Below are 24,037 nucleotides of genomic sequence, written 5' to 3' on the forward strand. Positions count from 1 at the left end.
AGAAATAAATCTAGGCAGTCATATAGGAATAAGGGTTGAGTAAATAACTAATTTAAATAATTTTTAAGAAAAAATGTGTGTGTGTGTGTGTGTGTGTGTATGTGTGCGTGTGATGATCCAAAACTAAAATTCTATGTAACAGCAACAAAGCAGGTATGTGTAGTTTGGCTGGGGAAGTGGGGAAGAAAACAGGGAGCTGAGAGAGTTCTGAAGTCTCTGTCTTAATCAGAAAGAAAACACAAATGTTGATAGGTATAGGTTGTAGTGGGTTAGTCAAATAGAATATATAATTTTCATATCAGCAGAAAAATAATAAATCTATCATAGGAGGTGGGAAAGGGAAAAAATAAAAGAACTCATTCAGTATCTTCTCCCATTGTGTTAAATCCCTACTTCCTTTATTCTTAAGTTCTTAATGCGTAAATTGGCAACCTCAGTATGAATTAACAAGTGGTAACACATTCAATTTGCTTATTCCCTTGTCACTACTAAGACCGGTAACATAGTGGCTTTAAGTTATGTACTGATATACCTAAAGTCTCATTAATTCAGATCTCAACAATTTGTATTTTGTGATATTCCTGACAGGGATGGGCTAAGGTTTAATTCTGCCAGAGTTTAAAAAAATTAGTAGCATGGCCAAGGGTACAAGACAGAAAAATTACTTTAGACAATCATTTAAGGATCCCAAACACTTCTGAAGAAGTCATTTATTTATACCCATTTACTTGCAAGTACACTAACTATAAATCACTCTTATGTATTCAATAAATCTGTTCTTAAAAGAAGTCATTTGGTCAGAATTTATTTTTCAAATTTCTGTATAAAATGGTAAATGCTTATTGTTAGTCTGGACATATAAAATATTTTAATTGTTTCTCAAGACAAAATCCCTTTTCCTCCTTTTAATCTGAATTAGTGAGGTAAGTTTCTACTGTAAAGAGAAATCTAGTGTTAAATCTTTACTGAGTGACTTCTTATAAACTTTAACCAATAGTGTCCACCCCATAGGTGAGAAGCTGACCGCCCCTGTGGTCATTCTAGTTCTCAGCCTAAACAGTATCTAGGTTTTGTGTTTTTTTTAACCTTGTGCATACATATCATAGGAGGTTGTGTTCAGACATGGCAACAAATGGTACATAATCAACTTACACATGCCTTATTAAAACAAAATCCAACACATATTTATTCAGCTAATTACAATGTTATCTTTTTTTCTTATGGCAGATGAAGGCTTGTTTTACTGAGTGACTGATAGATATAATTAGCCCATTTTCACATTGCTATAAAGATCCTACCTGAGACTGGGTAATTTATTTAAAAAAAAAAAACGTTTAATTGACTTGCAGTTCCCTATAGCTGGGGACGCCTCAGGAAACTTACAATTACGGCAGAAGATGAAGGGGAAGAAAGCACCTTCTTCACAAGGCAGCAGGAGAAAGAGAGAGTCCAGGGGAATCTGCCACTTTTAAACCATCAGATCTTGTGAGAACTCCCTATCATGAGAACAGCATGGGGGAAACTGCCCCCATGACCCAGTCACCTGCCACCAGGACCCTCCCTGGACTCACAGGGACTACAGCTTGAAATGAGATTTGGGTGGGGACACAGAGCCAAACCCTATCAAACACCATGCTTACATAAGAGAGGGGGGCCTTCATGTCTTCATCTCTTCCTGCTTGGACAGAGTCTTGGTTACCTCCTTCTTGGCCTGAAGTGGCTCCTCAGGGCACTCCTGTACTTCCTTGGTCTTAACCTTGGGGGCCTATCTGGTTAGCCAGGGGCTTCTTGCAGGCCTTCTCTGCCTTCAGCTTGTGGATGTGTTCCAGGAAAATCTGCTTGATTCTCATTCACCTAAAAGATAATGTAATTTTTAAGAGAAAAAAAGTCAGATATGTTATTTTTCTTTGAGTACCGTGGCCACAGCCATGCATCTTGCTCAGGCAACCGAAGAGGCATGCCTCCAGCAACCTCTGCCATGACAAAAAGGCCTCACAGGATCCCAATGAAACCAACCAAACAGTCAATGCCAACTCTAGCCAGCAGATCTGGAAGTTGATCAAAGATGGGCTGATCCCACCAGACTATGACTGTCCATTCTCAGGTTCCATGCCAGAAAGGGGCAGGCACATGGGTACATGTAATCCTAACGGCCCTGCAGATGCTGGAATGTCCCAGAAGGTAACCTGCATGAGGAAGAGGACTCTGCACCAGCTTCTTAGAAGATACAGTGAATCTGAAATTAACCACCACTTGTATCACAGCCTGTACCTGAAAAAGACTTGCAATTTTAGAACCTAGCACTGACTTGCCCATGCAGGATCCTGCAGAGTCTCCTTTCTCTCTGTCATGGCAACCTGCAATGTAACAACTAGTGATGCTCCATCAGTCTTGACTCCTGAGTAAAGAGCTGAAGGATGACTGCTTAGGATCAGAGCTACAGACACCACAGCTCCACAGAGAGATACACTTTGTTTTAAGCTGGAATTTGTGGGACTGTTTATTATTGCAGCATAACCCAGCCCATCATGACTGACACAGCATCTTACTTATTCCAGACAACAATCAGACAAGGTAAACAGTATTGCTAAAAAAAAAAAAAAAAAAAAAGGTAACTTATGTAAAAGTGGAGACTTGGGAAACTAAATAATTCATGTCCAAAGTTACACTGCCAGCATTTGACAGTGTAACTTGTCTCATTCCAAAGCCCACTGTATTTCCACCTTATCACTTTGACTCAAAAAATGTTTTGAAGTACAACTCATTAGACTTGCTATCATGATTAGAAATCAGAAAGTTCCAGACAAATATTTGTTGAGCAATGTTGAACATGCCCTTGAACCACTCTTTCAGTGATGAAGAGGATGAAGTCCTCTGTGCCAGCTAAGAATACTTCCAGAGGCTAAAGAGAAGGCTGGCTGAAAAATTTCCTTTAGGATATGCAGGAATTTAAGCTTCACCATAATTTCCATCACGGGATAAATGAATAAGAGCCACATAGATTGTCTAAAACCTAATTTTAGAGTCACATGCCCATCAATTTCAACATACTTTAGCCAAGACTTCTCTAAACTCTGGACATTACAAATGTCTTTCCACTCCTATTTTTTTAAAGGAACACTTTTATTTTTATTTATTTATTTATTTATTTTTATACTTTAAGTTCTAGAGTACATGAGCACAATGTGCAGGTTTGTTACATATGTATACATGTGCCATGTTGGTGTGCTGCGCCCATTAACTTGTCATTTACATTAAGTATATCTCCTAATGCTATCCCTCTCCCCTCCCTCTACCCCACAACAGGCCCCGGTGTGTGATGGTCCCCTTCCTGTATCCAGGTATTCTCATTGTTCAATTCCCACCTATGAGTGAAATCATGTGGTGTTTAGTTTTTCGTCTCTGCAACAGTTTGCTGAGAATGATGGTTTCCAGCTTCATCCATATCCCTACAAAGGACATGAACTCACCCTTTTTTATGGCTGCATAGTATTCCATGGTGTATATGTGCCACTTTCTTAATCCAGTCTATCATTGATGGACATTTGGGTTGGCTCCAAGTCTTTGCTGTTGTGAATAGTGCCACAATAAACATACGTATGCATGTGTCTTTATAGCAGCATGATTTATAGTCCTTTGGGTATATACCCAGTGATGGGATGGCTGGGTCAAATGGTATTTTTAGTTCTAGATCCTTGAGGAATTGCCACAGTCTTCCACAATGGTTGAACTAGTTTACAGTCCCACCAACAGTGTAAAAGTGTTCCTATTTCTCCACATCCTTTCCAGCACCTGTTGTTTCCTGACTTTTTAATGATCGCCATTCTAACTGGTGTGAGATGGTATCTCATTGTGGTTTGGATTTGCATTTCTCTGATGGCCAGTGATGATGAGCATTTTTTCATGTGTCTGTTGGCTGCATAAATGTCCTCTTTTGAGAACTGTCTGTTCATATCCTTTGCCCACTTGTTGATGGGGTTGTTTTTTTCTTGTAAGTTTGTTTGAGTTCTTTGTAGATTCTGGGTATTAGCCCTTTGTCAGATGAGATTGCAAAAATTTTCTCCCATTGTGTAGGTTGCCTGTTCACTCTGATGGTAGTTTCTTTTGCTGTGCAGAAGCTCTTTAGTTTAATTAGATCCCATTTGTCAATTTTGGCTTTTGTTGCCATTGCTTTTGGTGTTTTAGACATGAAGTCCTTGCCCATGCCTACGTCCTGAATGGTACTGCCTATGTCTAACATTTAGGTCTCTAATCCATCTTGAATTAATTTTTGTATAAGGTGTAAGGAAGGGATCCAGTTTCAGCTTTCTACATATGGCTAGCCAGTTTTCCCAGCACCATTTATTAAATAGGGAATCCTTTCCCCATTTCTTGTTTTTGTCAGGTTTGTCAAAGATCAGATGGTTGTAGATGTGTGGTATTATTTTTGAGGGCTCTGTTCTGTTCCATTGGTCTATATTTCTGTTTTGGTACCAGTACCATGCTGTTTTGGTTACTGTAGCCTTGTAGTATACTTGGAAGTCAGGTAGCGTGATGGCTCCAGCTTTGTTCTTTTTGCTTAGGATTGTCTTGGCAATGCAGGCTCTTTTTTGGTTCCATATAAACTTTAAAGTAGATTTTTCTAATTCTGTGTAGAAAGTCATTGGTAGCTTCATGGGGATGGCATTGAATCTACAAATTACCTTTGGCAGTATGGCCATTTTCATGATATTGATTCTTCCTATCCATGAGCATGGAATGTTCTTCCATTTGTTTGTGTCCTCTTTTATTTCTTTGAGCAGTGGTTTGTAGTTCTCTTTGAAGAGGTCCTTCACATCTTTTGTAAGCTGGATTCCTAGGTATTTTATTCTCTTTGAAGCAATTGTTAGTGGGAGTTCATTCATGATTTGGCTGTTTGTCTGTTATTGGTGTATAAGAATGCCTGTGATTTTTGCACATTCATTTTATATCCTGAGACTTTGCTGAAGTTGCCTACCAGCTTAAGGAAATTTTGGGCTGAGATGATGGGGTTTTCTAAATATACAATCACGTCATCTGCAAACAGGGACAACTTAACTTCCTCTTTTCCTAATTGAATACCCTTTATTTCTTTCTCCTGCATGATTGCCCTGGTCAGAACTTCCAGCACTATGTTGACTGGAGTGGTGAGAGAGGGCATCCCTGTCTTGTGCTAGTTTTCAAAGGGAATGCTTCCAGTTTTTGCCCATTCAGTATGATATTGGCTGTGGGTTTGCCATAAATAGCTCTTATTATTTTGAGATACATCCCATCAATACCTAATTTATTGAGAGTTTTTAGCATGAAGGGATGTTGAATTTTGTCGAAGGCCTTTTCTGCATCTATTGAGATAATCATGTGGTTTTTGTCTTTGGTTCTGTTTATATGATGGATTACATTTATTGATTTGCATATGTTGAACGAGCCTTGCATCCCAGGGATGAAGCCCACTTGATCATGGTGGATAAGCTTTTTGATGTGCTGCTGGATTCGGTTTGCAGTATTTTATTGCGGATTTTTGCATTGATGTTCATCAGGGATATTGGTCTAAAATTCTCTTTTTTTGTTGTGTCTCTGCCAGGTTTTGGTATCAGGATGATGCTGGCCTCATAAAACAAGTTAGGGAGGATTCCCTCTTTTTCTATTGATTGGAATAGTTTCAGAAGGAATGGTACCAGTTCCTCCTTGTACCTCTGGTAGAATTCGGCTGTGAATCCATCAGGTCCTGGACTCTTTTTGGTTGGTAAGCTATTGATTATTACCACAATTTCAGAGCCTGTTATTGGTCTATTCAGTGATTCAACTTCTTCCTGGTTTAGTCTTGGGAGGGTGTATGTGTCGAGGAATTTATCCATTTCTTCTAGATTTTCTAGTTTATCTGTGTAGAGATGTTTATAGTATTCTCTGATGGTAGTTTGTATTTCTGTGGGATTGATGGTGATATCCCCTTTATCATTTATTATTGCATCTATTTGATTCTTCTCTCTTTTTCTTATTAGTCTTACTAGCGGTCTATCAATTTTGTTGATCTTTTCAAAATCCAGCTCCTGAATTCACTGAATTTTTGAAGGTTTTTTTGTGTCTCTATCTCCTTCAGTTCTGCTCTGATCTTAGTTATTTCTTGCCTTCTGCTAGCTTTTGAGTGTGTTTGCTCTTGCTTCTCTAGTTGTTTTAATTGTGATGTTAGGGTGTCAATTTTAGATCTTTCCTGCTTTCTCTTGTGGGCATTTAATACTATAAATTTCCCTCTACACACTGCTTTAAATGTGTCCCAGAGATTCTGGTATGTTGTGTTTTCATTCGCACTGGTTTCAAAGAACATCTTTATTTCTGCCTTCATTTCGTTATGTACCCAGTAGTCATTCAGGAGCAGGTTGTTCAGTTTCCACATAGTTGAGCAGTTTTGAGTGAGTTTCTTAATCCTGAGTTCTAGTTTGATTGCACTGTGGTCTGAGAGAAAGTTTCTTATAATTTCTGTTCTTTTACATTTGCTGAGGAGTGCTTTACTTCCAATGATGTGGTCAATTTTGGAATAAGTGTAATGTGGTGCTGAGAAGAATGTGTATTCTGTTGATTTGGGGTAGAGAGTTCTGTGGATGTCTATTACGTCTGCTTGGTGCAGAGCTGAGTTCAATTCCTGGATATCCTTGTTAACTTTCTGTCTTGTAGATCTGTCTGATGTTGCCAGTGGGGTGTTAAAGTCTCCCATTATTATTGTGTGGGAGTCTAAGTCTCTTTGTAGGTCTCTAAGGACTTGCTTTATGACTCTGGGTGCTCCTGCATTGGGTGCATATCTATAGAGGACAGTTAGCTCTTCTTGTTGAATGGATCCCTTTACCATTATGTAATGGTCTTGTCTCTTTTGATCTTTGTTGGTTTAAAGTCTGTTTTATCAGAGACTAGGATTGCAACCCCTGCCTTTTTTTGTTTTCCATTTGCTTGGTAGATCTTCCTCCATCCCTTTATTGTGGGCTTATGTGTGTCTCTGCATGTGAGATGGGTCTCCTGAATACAGCACACTGATGGGGGGCTCTTTATCCAATTTGCCAGTCTGTGTCTTTTAATTGGAGCATTTAGCCCATTTACATTTAAGGTTAATATTGTTATGTATGAATTTGATCCTGTCGTTATGATGTTAACTGGTTATTTTTCTCGTTAGTTGATGCAGTTTCTTCCTAGCATCAGTGGTCTTTACAATTTGGCATGTTTTTGCAGTGGCTAGTACTGGTTGTTCCTTTCCATGTTTAGTGCTTCCTTCAGGAGCTCTTTTAGGGCAGGCCTGGTGGTGACAAAATCTCTCAGCATTTGCTCATCTGTAAAGGATTTTATTTCTCCTTCACTTATGAAGCTTAGTTTGGCTGGATGTGAAATTCTGGGTTGAAAATTCTTTTCTTTAAGAATGTTGAATATTGGCCCCCACTCTCTTCTGGCTTGTAGAATTTCTGCCAAGAGATCTGCTGCTAGTCTAAGGGGCTTCCCTTTGTGGGTAACCCGACCTTTCTCTCTCACTGCCCTTAACATTTTTTCCTTCATTTCAACTTTGGTGAATCTGACAATTATGTGTCTTGGAGTTGCTCTTCTCGAGACAATTATGTGTCTTGGAGTTGCTCTTCTCCAGAAGTATCTTTGTGGCATTCTCTGTATTTCCTGGATTTGAATGTTGGCCTGCCTTGCTAGGTTGGGGAAGTTCTCCTGGATAATATCCTGCAGAGTGTTTTCCAACTTGGTTCCATTCTCCCCGTCACTTTCAGGCACACCAATCAGACGTACATTTGGTCTTTTCACATAGTCCACATTTCTTGGAGGCTTTGTTCGTTTTTTTTTTATGCTTTTTTCTCTAAACTTCTCTTCTTGCTTCATTTCATTCATTTGATCTTCATTTGATCTTCGAATCAATCTTCTGAACAATCATTCCGAATTTACATCTTAGTCATTCCACTGATCACTCCCCTTCTTACCTCTTGAACCTCCAACTAATTGACCTATGAGCTACTCACCCAATCTTTACCCCACTAAACACATACTACAGAGTTATTCTATCTCATAGAATAACATTTATTAATAGAACTAAAGACCTCTATTTGGGTTACACAGAGCTACTGGACTGCACCAGAGAGGAAGTTCTAACTCAGTCTGGTTAGCCTGCCCCACATACATAGGGCCACAGGACTCAGTCTTAATGAAAACCAGAATTACAGATTATAGATGTTTTGAAAGTTTACATTTGAATTAATTATTCTGACAGCAGAACAAGACTGTTTTTTGGCCTTTTTTCTTTTTTTCGTCAGAAGGGTTTAGTAATTCAGTGTTGTTAAGACACAGATTGAGAGAAATGTATCTAATTTATTAAGAATCAGAATTGGAGTGGAGTAAGTAAAAAGTGGTAAAACATAAAAAGCCCATGATTTCAGGGATGCCCTAGGGATTGGGCATACAAGCTGATCAATGCAAATTAAGAGAGATATGGTGACTCATTAGAAAGATCTGATGCTTAGTTTGGAACCCAGACTGCATTATGGGTCATAATGGCATTCCTCTTTCCCCTTCGAGTTCCATGGACTCTCCTTATTTCCTGCATTTGAGAAATGCAAGCAAAGTGCCCTCTTGGGCACCAAGTGGGAGTCTCTCTCTGCTTCCTCTGCAGTGACAAATGACAGAGTTGGACTGTCACAGCTGGAATCATCTAGGGAAGATGCCATCCATGGAGTGCTAAGAGAGAAATGTCATGCCTAAGAAAGTGCTTTGCCTCAAACATCCTTCATGGCCAGGTGTTCTGAAGTGCCTGAACCAATGCTGGCCCTGCTGTCCTCAACCAAAATAATTTTCTTCATGGAATATATTTATGATGGCTTAAAAAAACTTAAAATGCAATTTAAAAGTTTCTGGGAGAACCAGAGTATCAGAATGAAAGTTATAAGAGAGGAGTTGGAGATCCAGTATTGCTGCTAAACTGGCTCTTTGATTGGGGTAAGTTAATTTCAGCTTTCCCAGCCAAATGATTGCTAAGGTGTCTTACAGCTCTGGTTTTCATTGTAACTTGTTACCCAGGGAAGCACACTACCAAACTTATCAAGTGAGATAAGACAGGAAAGATTTAATCACATTCTCTCTCAACCAAAGTTAATCAGTCTTCACTATCAGAAACTTATTTTTTTATTTCATATATTAGTTTCTTATGTTGTGAGTTAATCCTAGATCTCTCAGAGAAAAATAAGCGTATTTCCTCTGGCATCACCTATTTCTATTATTGTGGTTTATTTATGTATTTATTTTTAATAATTAGATAAGTGGATTCTGACGTTAACTAACAACTAATACCAATCTGAAAAGGGTTAGCTTTATGAGTACTTCCTTTAGTTTGCCCCTATGTCAACTGAGGCCTTGGTCATGGGTTTGGTCCATATATAGGCCATTATCTACATGTGAAGAAGATCTCAAGTTCTGATTTGCTGCCTTGGGAAGTGAGGTTGTTAATCATAGGAGGTACACTGACAGGATGTAAATATGGCTCATCACCATAACTGGAAAAAAGCAATGTTAACGTGCCTCTCCCACCACATGTAGTCATCTTGGTGTTGATGCTCACCTTCTAGTATAATGAAAAGTTCAAATTCATGTGTCAGGCAGAATGCATTAAACCAGGATAAGAAAGTAAGGGTCAGTGAATTAGAATAAATATACTTACTACATACATAAAATAAAACAAAACCCAAAATCCACACTTCCAAAACAGGTTTGAGATGACATTTGAATTGAAGATTCACCACATTAAAGAGTTCCTTGCTCCTGAGCGATGTGCTGTAGATCATTAATCCTATAAACATGCAAGTAGCTGCCATGTTTTTGGTGGATCTGTGTCATATCACTGCCACAGTGATAAAGGAAGCTGAAGAAGCTCCAACACATGGAAAATAAACCAGACCACTGCACAGGCTCATTTATATGGAACAGAGGACTAAGTTGGATTTTAAACATTTTAAAGATTTCCCATTGCTTCTCTTTCCTTTGTGGGGGGGTGTATTTTGCAGAATGTATATGAAAATAACTTCTAAGTGATATAAAAGCTTGCATTTTATATGGGGGAAATACATGTATTCAGAGTATTTTTAACCACTTGAATTTTGCATCTCTTCCTTTTTTTTTTGAGACGGGTTTTGCTCTATCATCCAGGCTGGAGTGCTGTGGCACGGTCATAGCTCACTGCACCCCCAAACTCCTGGGCTTAAGCGATCCTCTTGTCTCAGCCTAACTCAGAGTAGTTAGGACTACAGGTGTGTGCCACCACACCCAGCTCCTTCCAATTTTTTATTGATAACTTTTACTTCCCACGTCACACAGTCACTATTATTTCTCTTTCTGGTGTTTGCAGAGATCCCCTTCTATTTTCTCCCTTGTATGCCAAGTATCTTTCAACTCTTCTTTTTAGTCACAAACACCTTTACATTGCTTATCGTCTTCCTTCTTACTCATTTGGGTCACCTTTTCCCATAAGCTCAAATAATCTTAAAACAAATCCAATTTGGAACCTGTTACTGAAGAATTCTAGCTGATAAAAGTGTTTTGGATCTCTTTTGCTGGGAGCCTTGAGAAATAAAGTTAAAGGTCATTTCTTTAATTGTACATGCAGAAAATAGTTTTCATAGCATTTGAAAAGTATACTTATTAATAAACTTTTGGATAATAAAAACTTAGACAAAATCTAACCAAAATGACATACAATGTTAAGTATGGGAAGGGTCTTTAAACAACACTGTCTCATCTATGGCAAGGTTCTATGGTCTGACTGTAATGCCTGTTGAGAAGCCCTTGTCTATTTGGTTTTCTTTATACTTGGGGAGAAAAAAGACAAAAAGGGAAACAAGAAAACCAGCAATGTTCAACAACCTTTCAGGCTGTTTCCAAGAACAATCTTTGTACCTCACAACATCTCCACCTAGTGACTCCTTAAGGATCTTACAACAATTCCTAGAAATTACTTGTTTTAAATTTACACTAATATGCCTAACCTCATTTCAGACAGTTTAACCTTCAACACATGTATTTAGAATTACTAGGAATTGAGAAGGTACCGACATGAAAATGAAGAATGCGGAGAATCTTTTTCTGGAGAAATAAAAGAGCAACAAAAAATAGTAATCAATATAACAATCACAGTTCCCGAGGTAGAGAATTGGTGACATGTCAAACAAAGCCAACTAGTTCTATCAGTCTAGGTTTTCTAGTTGCTTTATTTTGAATGCATACATCTTATATAAAATGACATTTGTATTCATTGACTAAAGGGCAGACGGCTTACAAAAAATATTTGTTGAGCTCCCAGTGTGCATCTAGTATTATGCCAAGTTTTCTACTTGCTTCTGGACGTATTTTGAGACAGTACAGTAGAGTAATTATGTCTGTAGGTTTCAAACTGGAGCCACTTACTTGCTATATGACTTTGCCCAAACTACTTAAGGTTTCTGCATCTGTTTCCCCATCCACAAAGTAGGGCTAGTAACTTTACCAAAGTTACTGTGAGAATTAAATGAAAATATGAAAAGTCCTTCGGATTGTTTCTGGCATCTAAAAGTGCTCAATATTTGTTAATATCATTTATTATTTTATTCTCACAATCCCCACTTTAAACAGGGTCTGTCTGGCTCCAAAGTCCCTGCTAATTCCTCACTGTTGTATATTTAAAAATTAAAAATATACTTTAACAAAATTTAAATTGGTAGACATTCATTAGTTCCTTGAACATATGGAGAAAATACATTAGGAGTTAATGTGGAAGAAATCACCTTGAGGTTGGGAATAAGGAGATCCGTGTTACTCGGTGAATATTCTGGGCATGAAGTTCCTTGTTAATTAGAAAATCTACATGAGCTAGGTTCTTTATTGTCTAATATTCCATGAATCTAATATTATCTATAGATAAATAGTTTGTTCCTAAAGGTGGTTTTTTCTTTCCTCGTCTGCGTTTAATCTCGAGCTGTCTTCAAAGGAAGCAAAACTGAAGTTATGCGTACAGAATGCCAAACAACCCTATCTGTGAAAGTTGGTTTTACAGGAGCATAGAAACCAGTTCGGCAGTTCGCCTCTGCCAAACGTCTCTGCAAGCTGATTAGTGGTAGCGTCAGGCCTATCGCTAGTTCTCCTCATTTAACCCATTTTCTTAGCCATTTAAAACACTTATACTTTATACTTCTAGTCCTATTTGCAAATCCATCTTTAACTTTATAACCCACCTCCCGCCAGCCCTTAAGTTCAAAGGTCCACCGGATATATGTGGTTGTTTTGCGCCAAACTAGCAGTGGTTGTTTTGCGTCAAACTAGCAGTTTACGACAAGACTACATCAAACAAGAAATAGAACCATTACGATACATCTATGTTTTCCCTTAAGTACGGAATTTCACACTACAGCCCTTGTCTTCAAACACCTAAACAATGCACGTACGACCTTCATTTATTATTACGTGCCCACCCACACCCTAAAAATCGCTCTCTTCACCCAATTGCTCGAAATGCCTGTCACTCCAAGCACTTTGACTAGCCCCACTCTCTCCTCCTCGCCCCGCCCCGAAGCTAATCCCTGATTGGATGAGGCACCACTCCTCGTGGGGCTGCTTAGGCCACCGCGCGCGCTGCGCGCTGGGAAACCAGTGGAGACACGAGGACCAGCGCGAGCGTTCCCGGTGGGCTCCCCTCCCCCTGCGGCGACCCCCCCCCCCCCCCGCTCTGACCGACTGGTCCCCTAAACGGTGGTGGCGGTTTTTGGTCGTTGGGCCCCGGGATTTAGGACCAACATTTGGAGACCCGAAGGGGTGAGGAGGGGAAAGGGGAAACGGGGTCACTACCAGGCCACTGCTAACGGCTGGATACAGTGCCCGGCTCACTCTCACGCCGAATACACAGTGGGGGCTGGCGGCGGTGGCTGCGGGGTTCACCCCTCGTCCTTCCCCAGCCCCGTCGAGCAGTGGGAGGGCAAGTGTCCGAGACGCTGCTTCCCGCCCCGGCAGCATCTGGCCAGAAAGCGCCCTCGCCGTCACCCAGGCGCTGCATGGTGAGGGCCCAGCGGCCAGTCTCTTTGGGGCTTCTGGCGGCTTCTTCCGCCCCGCGGCGCCCTGCGCTCTCCGCCTTATTTCCGCTCTCCCCCGCTGCCTTCCGGCTGCTTCCCACCTGTGCTGCTTTCCGTGTTATTTTCCTGACACGCTCACGCCGACGACCAACGACCGATGCAGGCCCGGGCCGCCGCCTGGCCGTTGTAGGGCCCGCGCGTCCCCTGGAGGCTTTGGGACGCCGTCTGGGGCGTCCCGACGGCTGGGTGAGATTCAACAGTCTCGTTTCAGAATTGAATTCAGGCTGGGTGAGCTTTAGCGGGCTCCTCGTCGTTTTCATGAAGTTCTAGCCCGGGCTGAGCCTCGAACTTTACTCTGCCTTTGTCTCCTTCCTGTTTCTTCCCCAAGTACCTCCTGTGTGCTGGGCTGTGGGCAGTGGGAGGCCGCGGTTGTACAGGGAAGATAGCTAGCCTCTACCCCGACATACGGACGGCAGCACACGTCGTGGCACCACCTTTGTTTCCTGACATCTGGTAGTTTTTAAACCACTAGTTTAAAAATGTTTCTTTGGAGCTGCTGGAAAAACCACAGAACCAGCGGGAGTTAATCCTGGCGTTGATATTCTGAGATATTTCGAAGCTGCTTGATTTGGGCACCAGTTTTCTCCTATGTAAATTTAGCTTAGGTAATATTTAAGTTCTTTAAGCTTTAACTGTAAATTCTTGATAAATTCCCCGTAACCTTTATGTTATGTGTTAATCCTAATACAGGCAAATATAAAAGAGGAAGTATCATAAGGAGTTTTTTTGTTTTGTGTTTTTTGTGACGGAGTCTCGCTCTGTCGCCCAGGTGGGAGAGCAGTGGCAGGATCTCGGCTCACTGCAACCTCCGCCTCCCGGGTTCAAGCGATTCTCCTGCCTCCGGGAGTAGCTGTGACTACAGGCGCGCGCCACCACTTCCAGCTAATTTTTGTATTCTCAGTAGAGACGGGGTTTCACCATGTTGGCCAGGATGGTCTCGATCTCTGGACCTCATGATCCACCCGCCTCGGCCTCCCCAAGTGCTGGGATTACAGGCGTGAACCATCGCCGCCGAGCTTTTTAAGTCTTGGCTCCTCTTAAAAATTGGCATGATTTTGTGTTTGAGAATGGCGTTGTAACAGGAAGCAGGATATGTTGCGTGTATAAGGAGAATAACATATAAAGGACATGTTGAAGGGTCGGTAGAATTTTGCTTGTTTAAATAATGGGAAGATACTTTCGTTTCAAGAATCACCATGATGTATATATAGTTTGACAGACTTCCATTTGGATCTTTTCAGAATTGAATCTCCTTATGGGGGTCTAATGATAGACTTGTTTTCAGGGCACACATTTAAAACATTCTACTTTAAACTTTGTTTGCATCTGTCTGCATCTGTTTGCATTGTTAATAAAATTTGTTTGCATCTTTATAGACATAAAGATGACAGTGCTGCAATCACTAAATATTAATGCTTTCTGCTTAAGGCACTGCTTTGATTGCTAATTTTCACTTGAGGTTGGAGTAATGGACTTGAATATTATTGCCAAATATAATACATATCAACACTTAAAATATATACATTACTGGATATATCATGAAACAAGAATTATTAATGAGAACAAACCCAGTTTATGGACTGAAATTAAGCCTCAGGTTTAATGGTGTTATTTTATTGTTAGGAGAAGGAAGACATGTCAGTTTAAGTAGAGTTTGTGAATACAAATCAAGTAATTGCTGTAAAAATTGTCCAGATTTGCATATTAATGCCGAATATTATTTCTCATTTTACTACCCGATGATTGATGAGGCAAGAAAATGTGATCTCTGTGTTCAAATTGGTAACAGATTTAAAATAACAGATTATGAAGGACCTTGTGTAAGGAATGGTGTACTTAATTTGGACAAGAATATGTAAATATCTTTATCCTGAATTCAAAGAGCATATACACCTTTGTGTTCAAAGCAATATTTTTTAAAAGTATTAGTTACAGTTTTTTTAAGTAGTTCAATTTTTAAGTCATTCTGAATTTAAACTTAATATTAAAACTTTTTGTCCATTATATATTTAACTTCTAGCAATAAAATGTGCTCTCATTCTTTAATAAAAACAACTTAAAATGGAATTGAACTGATCCATCTATACACTTATTTCGAAATAATTTTAGACTTCCATATCCACACACTTTTGATTAACTCTTCTCATTTTCCAACCATGTTGGCTGTAGTGCAGTCTGTCACTAAAATGAATTGCTGCTTAAAAACAAACCGAAAACCTCCATTGACCTGGCAACCATGGTTTCCATGTACTAAATGACAACTGAACTAACAAATCAGCGGTTTAGTACCATGTAATTCAAGGACTGTCATAAACATTTAATGTGCACCTATAAAGGCACATTTTGATATTCTTAATTTTTTTCATTATTACATTGAGTTTTTAAAACCCACAGTAAGATTATATAATGTTCACTTTCACAGCTTTCTAAATTTTTACAGTAACTTGGAAGATGAAGTTTCAATTGAAGTAGTGTTAATACAGCTGACACAGTTCCTTTAAATAATTTTCATTAATGTTTTGCTTAAATTGTGCTTGTCTTTTTTTATTAATATACTTTCTGTTTTTGAAAGGCAGTACAAATTTGAAAATATATATTTTTTATAATTATTAAGAAGGTTAAAATTAAAGGAGATATAGTTAGCACTTAAAGATAAAGGCTTGATTCAGAGATTGTTACTTGAATAGCTTGTGATTTATTATCCTGTCTTGGCCTTTTGCTTCATACCTTAGAGAGGTTTTTTCCTTTCTTCTATTTTTTCTTTTGAAAGTGAGCTAGAGAGGAATCTTTGAAAGTCCACAGTTTAGGGAAAAAAATACATATCTGAAAGCTAGAGTTAAATATGGCACAACTTTTAATTTCTCATTCTCAGTTTGCAAAACCATTTTTGTCATTCTCCTGCTCAGAATCCCTCCTTCTCTTACTTGGATTACTTGGGTCAGCAGGGTAAGGAAACAAGTTTTTAGAACGCTTTGTAGTGTGACTCCACACCTGAAAGTGGCAGAGGACAAATTGAGTCTGGAAGCCTCAATTGGTATGTCAGTTTTGCTCTAATGTATAGGATAGTTGTGCTTTCTTGGATATTTAGGTAACAGGTTGATTCTGGAGTATTTTAGAATGAATGTATTGTATGCTTGTTTTAGATTTGATTATATTTCTCTGGCTATTCTTGAATTTTGCCTCTTTTAGAAATATACTTTTGTTAAATTAATATGTTAAAGTTAGGGAATTTTGAATTTTCTTGTGAATTATACACATGCATATATTTTGTTTTGGAGGCTTTGAGATAACGCTTTTTTTTTTCTAAAGAGAGTACAGGATTGGTGACTCTTCTGTGCGTCTTTTACTTCTGTAATTTCAAGCTTTTATAATATTTTGACTGAGATTTCTTGAGATATACAAAGTCTAGCATATGTTTCTAGTCATTATCTAGTAAAAGGAGCCTTTAATGTGTATGGACTGGCCTGTTATTTCAACGTAAAAACCTAGGTAATGTCTTTAAAAATAGAACTTTAGAGACATGAATTAACCCAAAAAATAGATGTGTAAGGTAATTGTAGAGAGGGGTTGGATTGCAGAAATCAGCCATTTGGAGGTAGCTATGAATTGTAGTAAAAAAAAAAAAAAGTCTTGTTTATTAAGTTAAATTCTACATTTTGGATAAAATGGGAGCATATTTATTACTTCTATAACCAGTAAGTAGCGTATGTAAGGTACCATATTAAGGTTGGTGCAAAAGTAATCACGGTTTTTGCCGTTACTTTTAATGGCAAAAACTTTTGCAACAGTCTTAACTAGATTCTTATTTTTTCTCTCACTGTTTTTCCTATAGCATGTTTAAAAAATACATATCTCGCAATTCCCTATTCACATTTTATCAACATGATCTTTAGTGTAGTGGGCCAGTATGATATCCTGTGGGATGTCGAGGCCATTAAAGACTCTCTCGACTAAATTATGGAAGAGAGTTCAGAGTTATGAATTTCTGAGGCTCCATGGTTTGGGCTCTTGGTCTTTTCGATTACTAATTTTGTGACTTTAAGCAGAACTCTTCACCGTATTTGCTTTTGGTTTTCTTGTCTACAGTATTGGAGGTCATCTAAGGTCCACTTGCAGTTCTAATATTTTCTTACTACAAAATCTTCAGTGATGGTGTAATGGCAAAACCTAGAGTCAAACAGTGTTAAGTTGAGAAAGGTAGTTATATCATTTAAAATGCTCTTAATTTTAAAGAAATGGTGATAGAAAAATATTGAATTTTTTAAAAGACAAAAGACTGAAATTGGTTGCTCAGTCAGTCCTTATCTTTTTTTTTTTTTTTTGAGATGGAGTCTCATTCTCTCCCCCAGGCTGGAGTGCAGTGGCACGATCTCAGCTCCACTGCAACCACTCTCAACTGCAACCTCCACCTCCTAGGTTCAAGCAGTTCCCCAGCCTCAGCCTCCTGAGTAGCTGGGATTACAGGCACATGCCGCTACACCTGGCTAATTTTTTTGTATTTTCAGTAGAGATGGTGTTTCACCATGTTGGCCAGACTGGTCTTGAACTCCTGACCCCAGGCAATCTGCCCTCCTCAGCCTCCCAGAGTGCTGGGATTACAGGTGTGAGCCACCGTACCTGGTCAGTCTTTATCTTATTAATGGTTCTGATTACAAAAAATAACATTTCTTTTATCTGAATCTATTAATAGTACATTGTTTTATTTATTGCATTTGGTGTCACATAAATCTGTCCATGAAGTATAGTGTAAGATATGCAGCTGATAATACAGACATAAGACTTTTCCCTTGATAAAAATTATTTTCTACTTTCTCTTTCTGCCATTTAATAAATGTGTGAGGATATTCATCTTAAATCTTCAGTTAAAAAAAAAAAAAAAACAGTAGGCCGGGTGTGATGGCTCACACCTTTAATCCCAGCACTTTGGGAGGCCGAGGCGGGTGGATCACGAGGTCAGGAGTTCAAGACAAGCCTGGCCAACATAGTGAAACCCCATCTCTACTAAAAATACAAAAATTAGCCGGGCATGATGGCACATGCCTGTAGTCCCTGCTACTTGGGAGGCTGAGGAGGGAGAATCACTTGAACCTGGGGGGTGGAGGTTGCAGTGAGCCACGATTGCACCATTGTATTCCAGCCTGGGTGACAGAGCAAGACTCCTTCTTGGAAAACAAAAACAATAAATGTGTGAGGTTAGTAAATTATAAGAACCTAAAAACAATATAAAGATAAATGAGATAGTACTTATATTGAAATGAACAAGAAAGGAGGAATTGAGGGAAAGCTGAATAGCCTTTTGTCCCTCTCTGGAGATAGATCTTTATAATATAACTCTATTATTTTTTAATAAGTGAGTTTCTATGGCTTCTTGGCCTTTTGGCCAAGATCAAGTATAATATGTGTTCTTACCAGTTTAATATCTGATATGTCTTCTATCTGAGGACAAATCTTTGTTTTTTTTATACTTTAAGTTCTAGGGTACAATGTGCAGGTTTGTTACATTATGTATACATGTGCCATGTTGGTGTGCTGCACCCATTAACCCGTCATTTACATTAGGTATATCTCCTAATACTATCCCTTCCCCCACCCTCCACCCCATGACAAGCCCCGATGTGTGATGTTCCCCACCCTGTGTCCAAGTGTTCTCATTGTTCATTTCCCACCTGTCAGTGAGAACATGCAATGTTTGGTTTTCTGTCCTCACGATAGTTTGCTGAGAATGATGGTTTCCAGCTTCATCCATGTCCCTAAAAAGGACATGAACTCACCCTTTTTTATGGCTGCATAGTGTTCCGTGGTGTATATGTGCCACATTTTCTTAATCCAGTCTACCATTGATGGACATTTGGGTTGGTTTCAAGTCTTTGCTATTGTGAATAGTGCCGCAGTAAACATACATGTGCATGTATCTTTATAGCAGCATGTTTTATAATCCTTTGGGTATATACCCAGTAATGGGATGGCTGGGTCAAATGGTATTTCTAGTTCTAGATCCTTGAGGAATCGCCACACTGTCTTCCACAATGGTTGAACTAGTTTACAGTCCCACAAACAGTGTAAAAGTCTTTCTACTTCTCCACATCCTCTCCAGCACCTGTTGTTTCCTGACTTTTTAATAATCGCCAGTCTAACTGGTATGAGATGATATCTCATTGTGGTTTTGATTTGCATTCTCTGATGGCGAGTGATGATGAGCATTTTTTCATGTGTCTGTTGGCTGCATAAATGTCTTCTTTTGAGAAGTGTCTGTTCATATCCTTCGCCCACTTTTTGATGGGGTTGTTTGATTTTTTTCTTGTAAATTTGTTTAAGTTCTTTGTAGATTCTGGATATTAGCCCTTTGTCAGATGGTTAGATTGTAAAAATTTTCTCCCAGTTTGTAGGTTGCCTGTTCACTCTGATGGTAGTTTCTTTTGCTGTGCAGAAGCTCTTTAGTTTAATTAGATCCCATTTGTCAATTTTGGGTTTTGTTGCCATTGCTTTTGGTGTTTTAGTCATGAAGTCCTTGCCCATGACTGTGTCCTCAGTGGTATTGCCTAGGTTTTCTTCTAGAGTTTTTATGGTTTTAGGTCTAACATTTAAGTCTTTAATCCATCTTGAATTAATTTTTGTATAAGGTGTAAGGAAGGGATCCAGTTTCAGCTTTCTACATATGGCTAGCCAGTTTTCCCAGCACTATTTATTAAATAGGGAATTGTTTCCCCATTTCTTGTTTTTGTCAGGTTTGTCAAAGATAAGATGGTTGTAGATGTGTGGTATTATTTCTGGGCTCTGTTCTGTTCATTGGTGTATATCTCTGTTTTGGTACCAGCACCATGCTGTTTTGGTTACTGTAGCCTTATAGTATAGTTTGAAGTCAGGTAGCTTGATGCCTCCAGCTTTGTTCTTTTTGCTTAGGATTGTCATGGCAATTAGGCTCTTTTTTGGTTCCATATGAACTTTAAAGTAGTTTTTTCCAATTCTGTGAAGAAAGTCAGTGGTAGCTTGATGGGGATGGCATTGAATCTATAAATTACCTTGGGCGGTATGGTCAGTTTCATGTATTGATTCTTCCTGTCTATGAAGCATGGAATGTTCTTCCATTTGTTTGTGTCCTCTTTTATTTTGTTGAGCAGTGGTTTGTAGTTCTCCTAGAAGAGGTCCTTCACATCCCTTGTAAGTTGGATTGCTAGGTATTTTATTCTCTTTGAAGCAATTGTGAATTGTTTCACATGATTTGGCTCTCTGTTTGTTATTGGTGTATAAGAATGCTCGTGATTTTTGCTCATTCATTTTGTATCGTGAGACTTTGCTGAAGTTGCATATCAGCTTAAGGAGATTTTGGGCTGAGACGATGGGGTTTTCCAAATATACAATCATGTCATCTGCAAACAGGTACAACTTAACTTCCTCTTTTCCTAATTGAATACCCTTTATTTCTTTCTCCTGCCTGATTGCCCTGGCCAGAACTTCCAACAGTATGTTGAGTAGGAGTGGTAAGAGAGGACATCCCTGTCTTGTGCCAGTTTTCAAAGGGAATGCGTCCAGTTTTTGCCCATTCAGTATGATATTGGCTGTGGGTTTGTCATAAATAGCTCTTATTATTTTGAGATACATCCCATCAATACCTAATTTATTGAGAGTTTTTAGCATGAAGGGCTGTTGAATTTTGTCAAAGGCCTTTTCTGCATCTATTGAGATAATCATGTGGTTTTTGTCTTTGGTTCTGTTTATATGATGGATTATGTTTAGTGATTTTTGTATGTTGAACCAGCCTTGCATCCCAGGGATGAAGCCCACTTGATCATGGTGGATAAGCTTTTTGATGTGCTGCTGGATTTGTTCGGTTTGCCAGTATTTTATTGAGGATTTTTGCATTGATGTTCATCAGGGATATTGGTCTAAAATTCTCTTTTTTGGTTGTGTCTCTGCCAGGCTTTGGTATCAGGATGATGCTGGCCTTATAAAATGAGTTAGGGAGGATTCCCTCTTTTTCTGTTGATTGGAATAGTTTTGGAAGGAATGGTACCAGCACCTCTTTGTACCTCTGGTAGAATTCGGCTTTGAATCTGTCTGGTCCTGGGCTTTTTTTGGTTGGTAGGCTATTAATTATTGCCTCAATTTCAGATCCTGTTACTGGTCTATTGAGGGATTCAGCTTCTTCCTGGTTGAGTCTTGGGAGGGTGTATGTGTCCAGGAATTTATCCATTTCTTCTAGATTTTCTAGTTTATCTGTGTAGAGGTGTTTATAGTATTCTCTGATGATAGTTTGTATTTCTGTGGGATCGGTGGTGATATCCCCTTTATCATTTTTTATTGCATTTATTTGATTCTTCTCTCTTTTCTTCTTTGTAAGTCTTGCTAGTAGTCTATCAATTTTGTTGATCTTTTCAAAAAAACCAGCCCCTGGATTCACTGATTTTTTTGAAGGGTTTTTTGTGTCTCTATCTCCTTCAGTTCTGCTCTGATCTTAGTTATTCCTTGCCTTCTGCTAGCTGTTGAATGTGTTTGCTCTTGCTTCTCTTGTTCTTTTAATTGTGATGTTAGGGTGTCAGTTTTAGATCTTTCCTGCTTTCTCTTGTGGGCATTTAGTGCTATAAAATTCCCTCTACACACTGCTTTAAATGTGTCCCAGAGATTCTGATATGTTGTGCTAAGGACAAATCTTAAATGGATTTTTGGAGCAAGGAGAGGGAATAGGAGCTTGCTCCATCTACTGCACTCATCGACTTGATATTGCAGTACCTCCAGGTATGGTGCATTCCCCTCGGGGGAATAAATTTTTAGAAAAAGCAAAATGAGTTTCTTCAGAATATCACATATACCTATTTTTCAAATGTAAATACATCGTTTTTTTTTTTTGAGACGGAGTCTTGCTCTGTCGCCCAGGCTGGAGTGCAGTGGCACGATCTCGCCTCAGTGCAAGCTCCACCTCAGTTCACGCCATTCTCCTGCCTCAGCTTCCCGAATAGCTGGGACTACAGGCGCCCGCCACCACGCCCGGCTAATTTTTTGTTTTTTAGTACAGACGGGGTTTCACCGTGTTAGCCAGGATGGTCTCGATCTCCTGACCTCATGATCCACCCGCCTCGGCCTCCCAAAGTGCTGGGATTACAGGCATGAGCTACCGCGCCCAGCCGTAAATACATCTTAAAATGAATTATCAGGGCCCAGATTGTATTGATGGGTAGATATTCCATGATATTACAATTATGAAACAATGTTGACTATTTAAGACAGTGCAGAATTCTATTACTCATTGGTCAAACTAGGGAAGTTTTAATATGTTTTCTATTTATATTTGGACAGATAGCTCTTAAGTTTGCTAATATGAAAAGTTTTATCTTGGAAAAGGGGGAGAAGTTAGCCATTTCATGCATGGGACAAGTGAGTAAAAGATCAGATAGGAGGTAGGAAGGACTGGCAGGTTGAATCTAATAACATGAGATTAAGTTGATTCTAAAATCTGGTTACTTGATATAGGGCGGGGCAGATTTGAGGTTTTTGTTGATAGCATGCTGAATTTCAACCAACAATAGCATGCAGCTTTGTAGAACACCATTGTGCTGTGTCTCTGTATTGCTGGAGTTTTCCATTTTGGCCAACCACACTTTGAAGGAAGAAGAGACAGGATAATGAGAGAACATAAACTATGTCATATAAGAAACAGTTAAGTAGCATTTTCCAGTGGTTCTGTAGAAACTTAATAGATAGGCCAAGGACAATTAGGGTATCATGCTGAAACACTTGAGTTAAAGCTGGAAAGTTCTTTTTAGCTGAAACTTTTCTTGGCCTTAAATACGCAGATGATCATTGTGATCCTTTTAAGAGGGATGTATAGTGATTTCTCAGATGTGTTTAGACATGGAACACATTTTGGAGACCTGTTAAATCACCTCTGGAACAATGTTTTAAGGGATGCCAGTTTAGGAAGTGTCTGGTTAAAATAACTGGTAATGAGGTCAGGTGCCGTGACTCGCGCCTGTAATTCCAGCACTTTGGGAGGCCAAGGCAGTGGATCACTTGAGCCCAAGAGTTCGAGACCATCCTGGGTAACATGTTGAAACCCCATCTCTATAAAAAGTTAGCTGGATGTGGTGGTGCATGACTGTAGTCCCAGGTACTTGGAAGTGAATCATCTTTAAAATGCAATTATATGAAAGAGGCAGGTTCACTTTTGCCAGAAGGTTAAAATCAGGATCGATATGTGAAAGCTACCAGGAAAGAGATTATGATACATTATAAGAAATAACTTTCTTAAATAATTATTCAAAGTTTAGTTGCTCTAGAGGATAATGAGTTCTTTGTAAGAATCAAAAATAAGATGGATATCTTCTTTGTGGCATTATTATAAAGAAGATACACATATCAGGTGGGTGGTTGAATTAGATGATTTTTAAGGTCTCTTATAAATCTGAAATTACTTTTATTAAGGATTTTCCAAAAGTTTTGTTGCTGAACTTTTCCATCTAAGTTAATGTTTGGATTGTTTTAAAAGCATGCAATAGTTTTTCAGAGAAGGTATGAATAATTGATTTGATGTTATAATCTAAAAAAATTGTGAAAAAATCTGGATTCAGGTACTTGTGTTGCTATTTGTAAGTTATATGAACTCAGGTAAATCACATAGCTTTTCAGAGATGTGAATTTTAAATATCTAAAATTAGGGTAATACAAGTAGGAGTTAGTAGCCCAGCATTTGGGCAAACAGATTTCTAATTTGAATACTGTATTTACCTTATCAATTTAACAGCACTATTACTTTCTCTCTTAGTCTCGTTTTATGTATTTTTTAAATGGGAAAGAAAAATATTTAGATTACTATAAAGAATAAATGAGATAATGTATATAAAGTGCCTGTCATTATATGTGGTATTTAATATGCCAAATCATTAAATGTAGAAGTAAAATGGAATTTCATAGATTAGGAAAGTAAAGGT

The 24,037-nt window shown here is 38.8% G+C and overlaps 1 protein-coding gene, 1 non-coding gene and 1 pseudogene across 4 annotated transcripts in view; all 3 read left to right on the top strand.

The window, feature by feature from the left end:
- The first annotated feature begins 12,630 nt into the window (after positions 1-12,630).
- The window catches only part of RBM46 (RNA binding motif protein 46), a 51,770-nt gene continuing 40,363 nt past the window's right edge, over positions 12,631-24,037 (top strand). For 2 of the 3 annotated variants that reach the window (XM_012508012.2, XM_003257867.3), the window contains exon 1: positions 12,631-12,801. The gene's annotated coding sequence lies outside the window, so the exon portion shown is untranslated. Of the gene's footprint in view, positions 12,802-12,877; positions 13,041-24,037 lie in introns of those variants that run through there. The other variant, XM_003257868.1, reaches the window with a different exon arrangement.
- LOC115836201 lies at positions 18,476-18,585 on the top strand (annotated as a pseudogene).
- Positions 21,671-21,864, top strand: LOC115836204. Its single transcript, XR_004031179.1, has one exon. It is a non-coding gene; the product is annotated as a U2 spliceosomal RNA (small nuclear RNA).

Source organism: Nomascus leucogenys, chromosome 7b, assembly GCF_006542625.1.
Source record: "Nomascus leucogenys isolate Asia chromosome 7b, Asia_NLE_v1, whole genome shotgun sequence".
NCBI classification, from domain to species: domain Eukaryota; kingdom Metazoa; phylum Chordata; class Mammalia; order Primates; family Hylobatidae; genus Nomascus; species Nomascus leucogenys.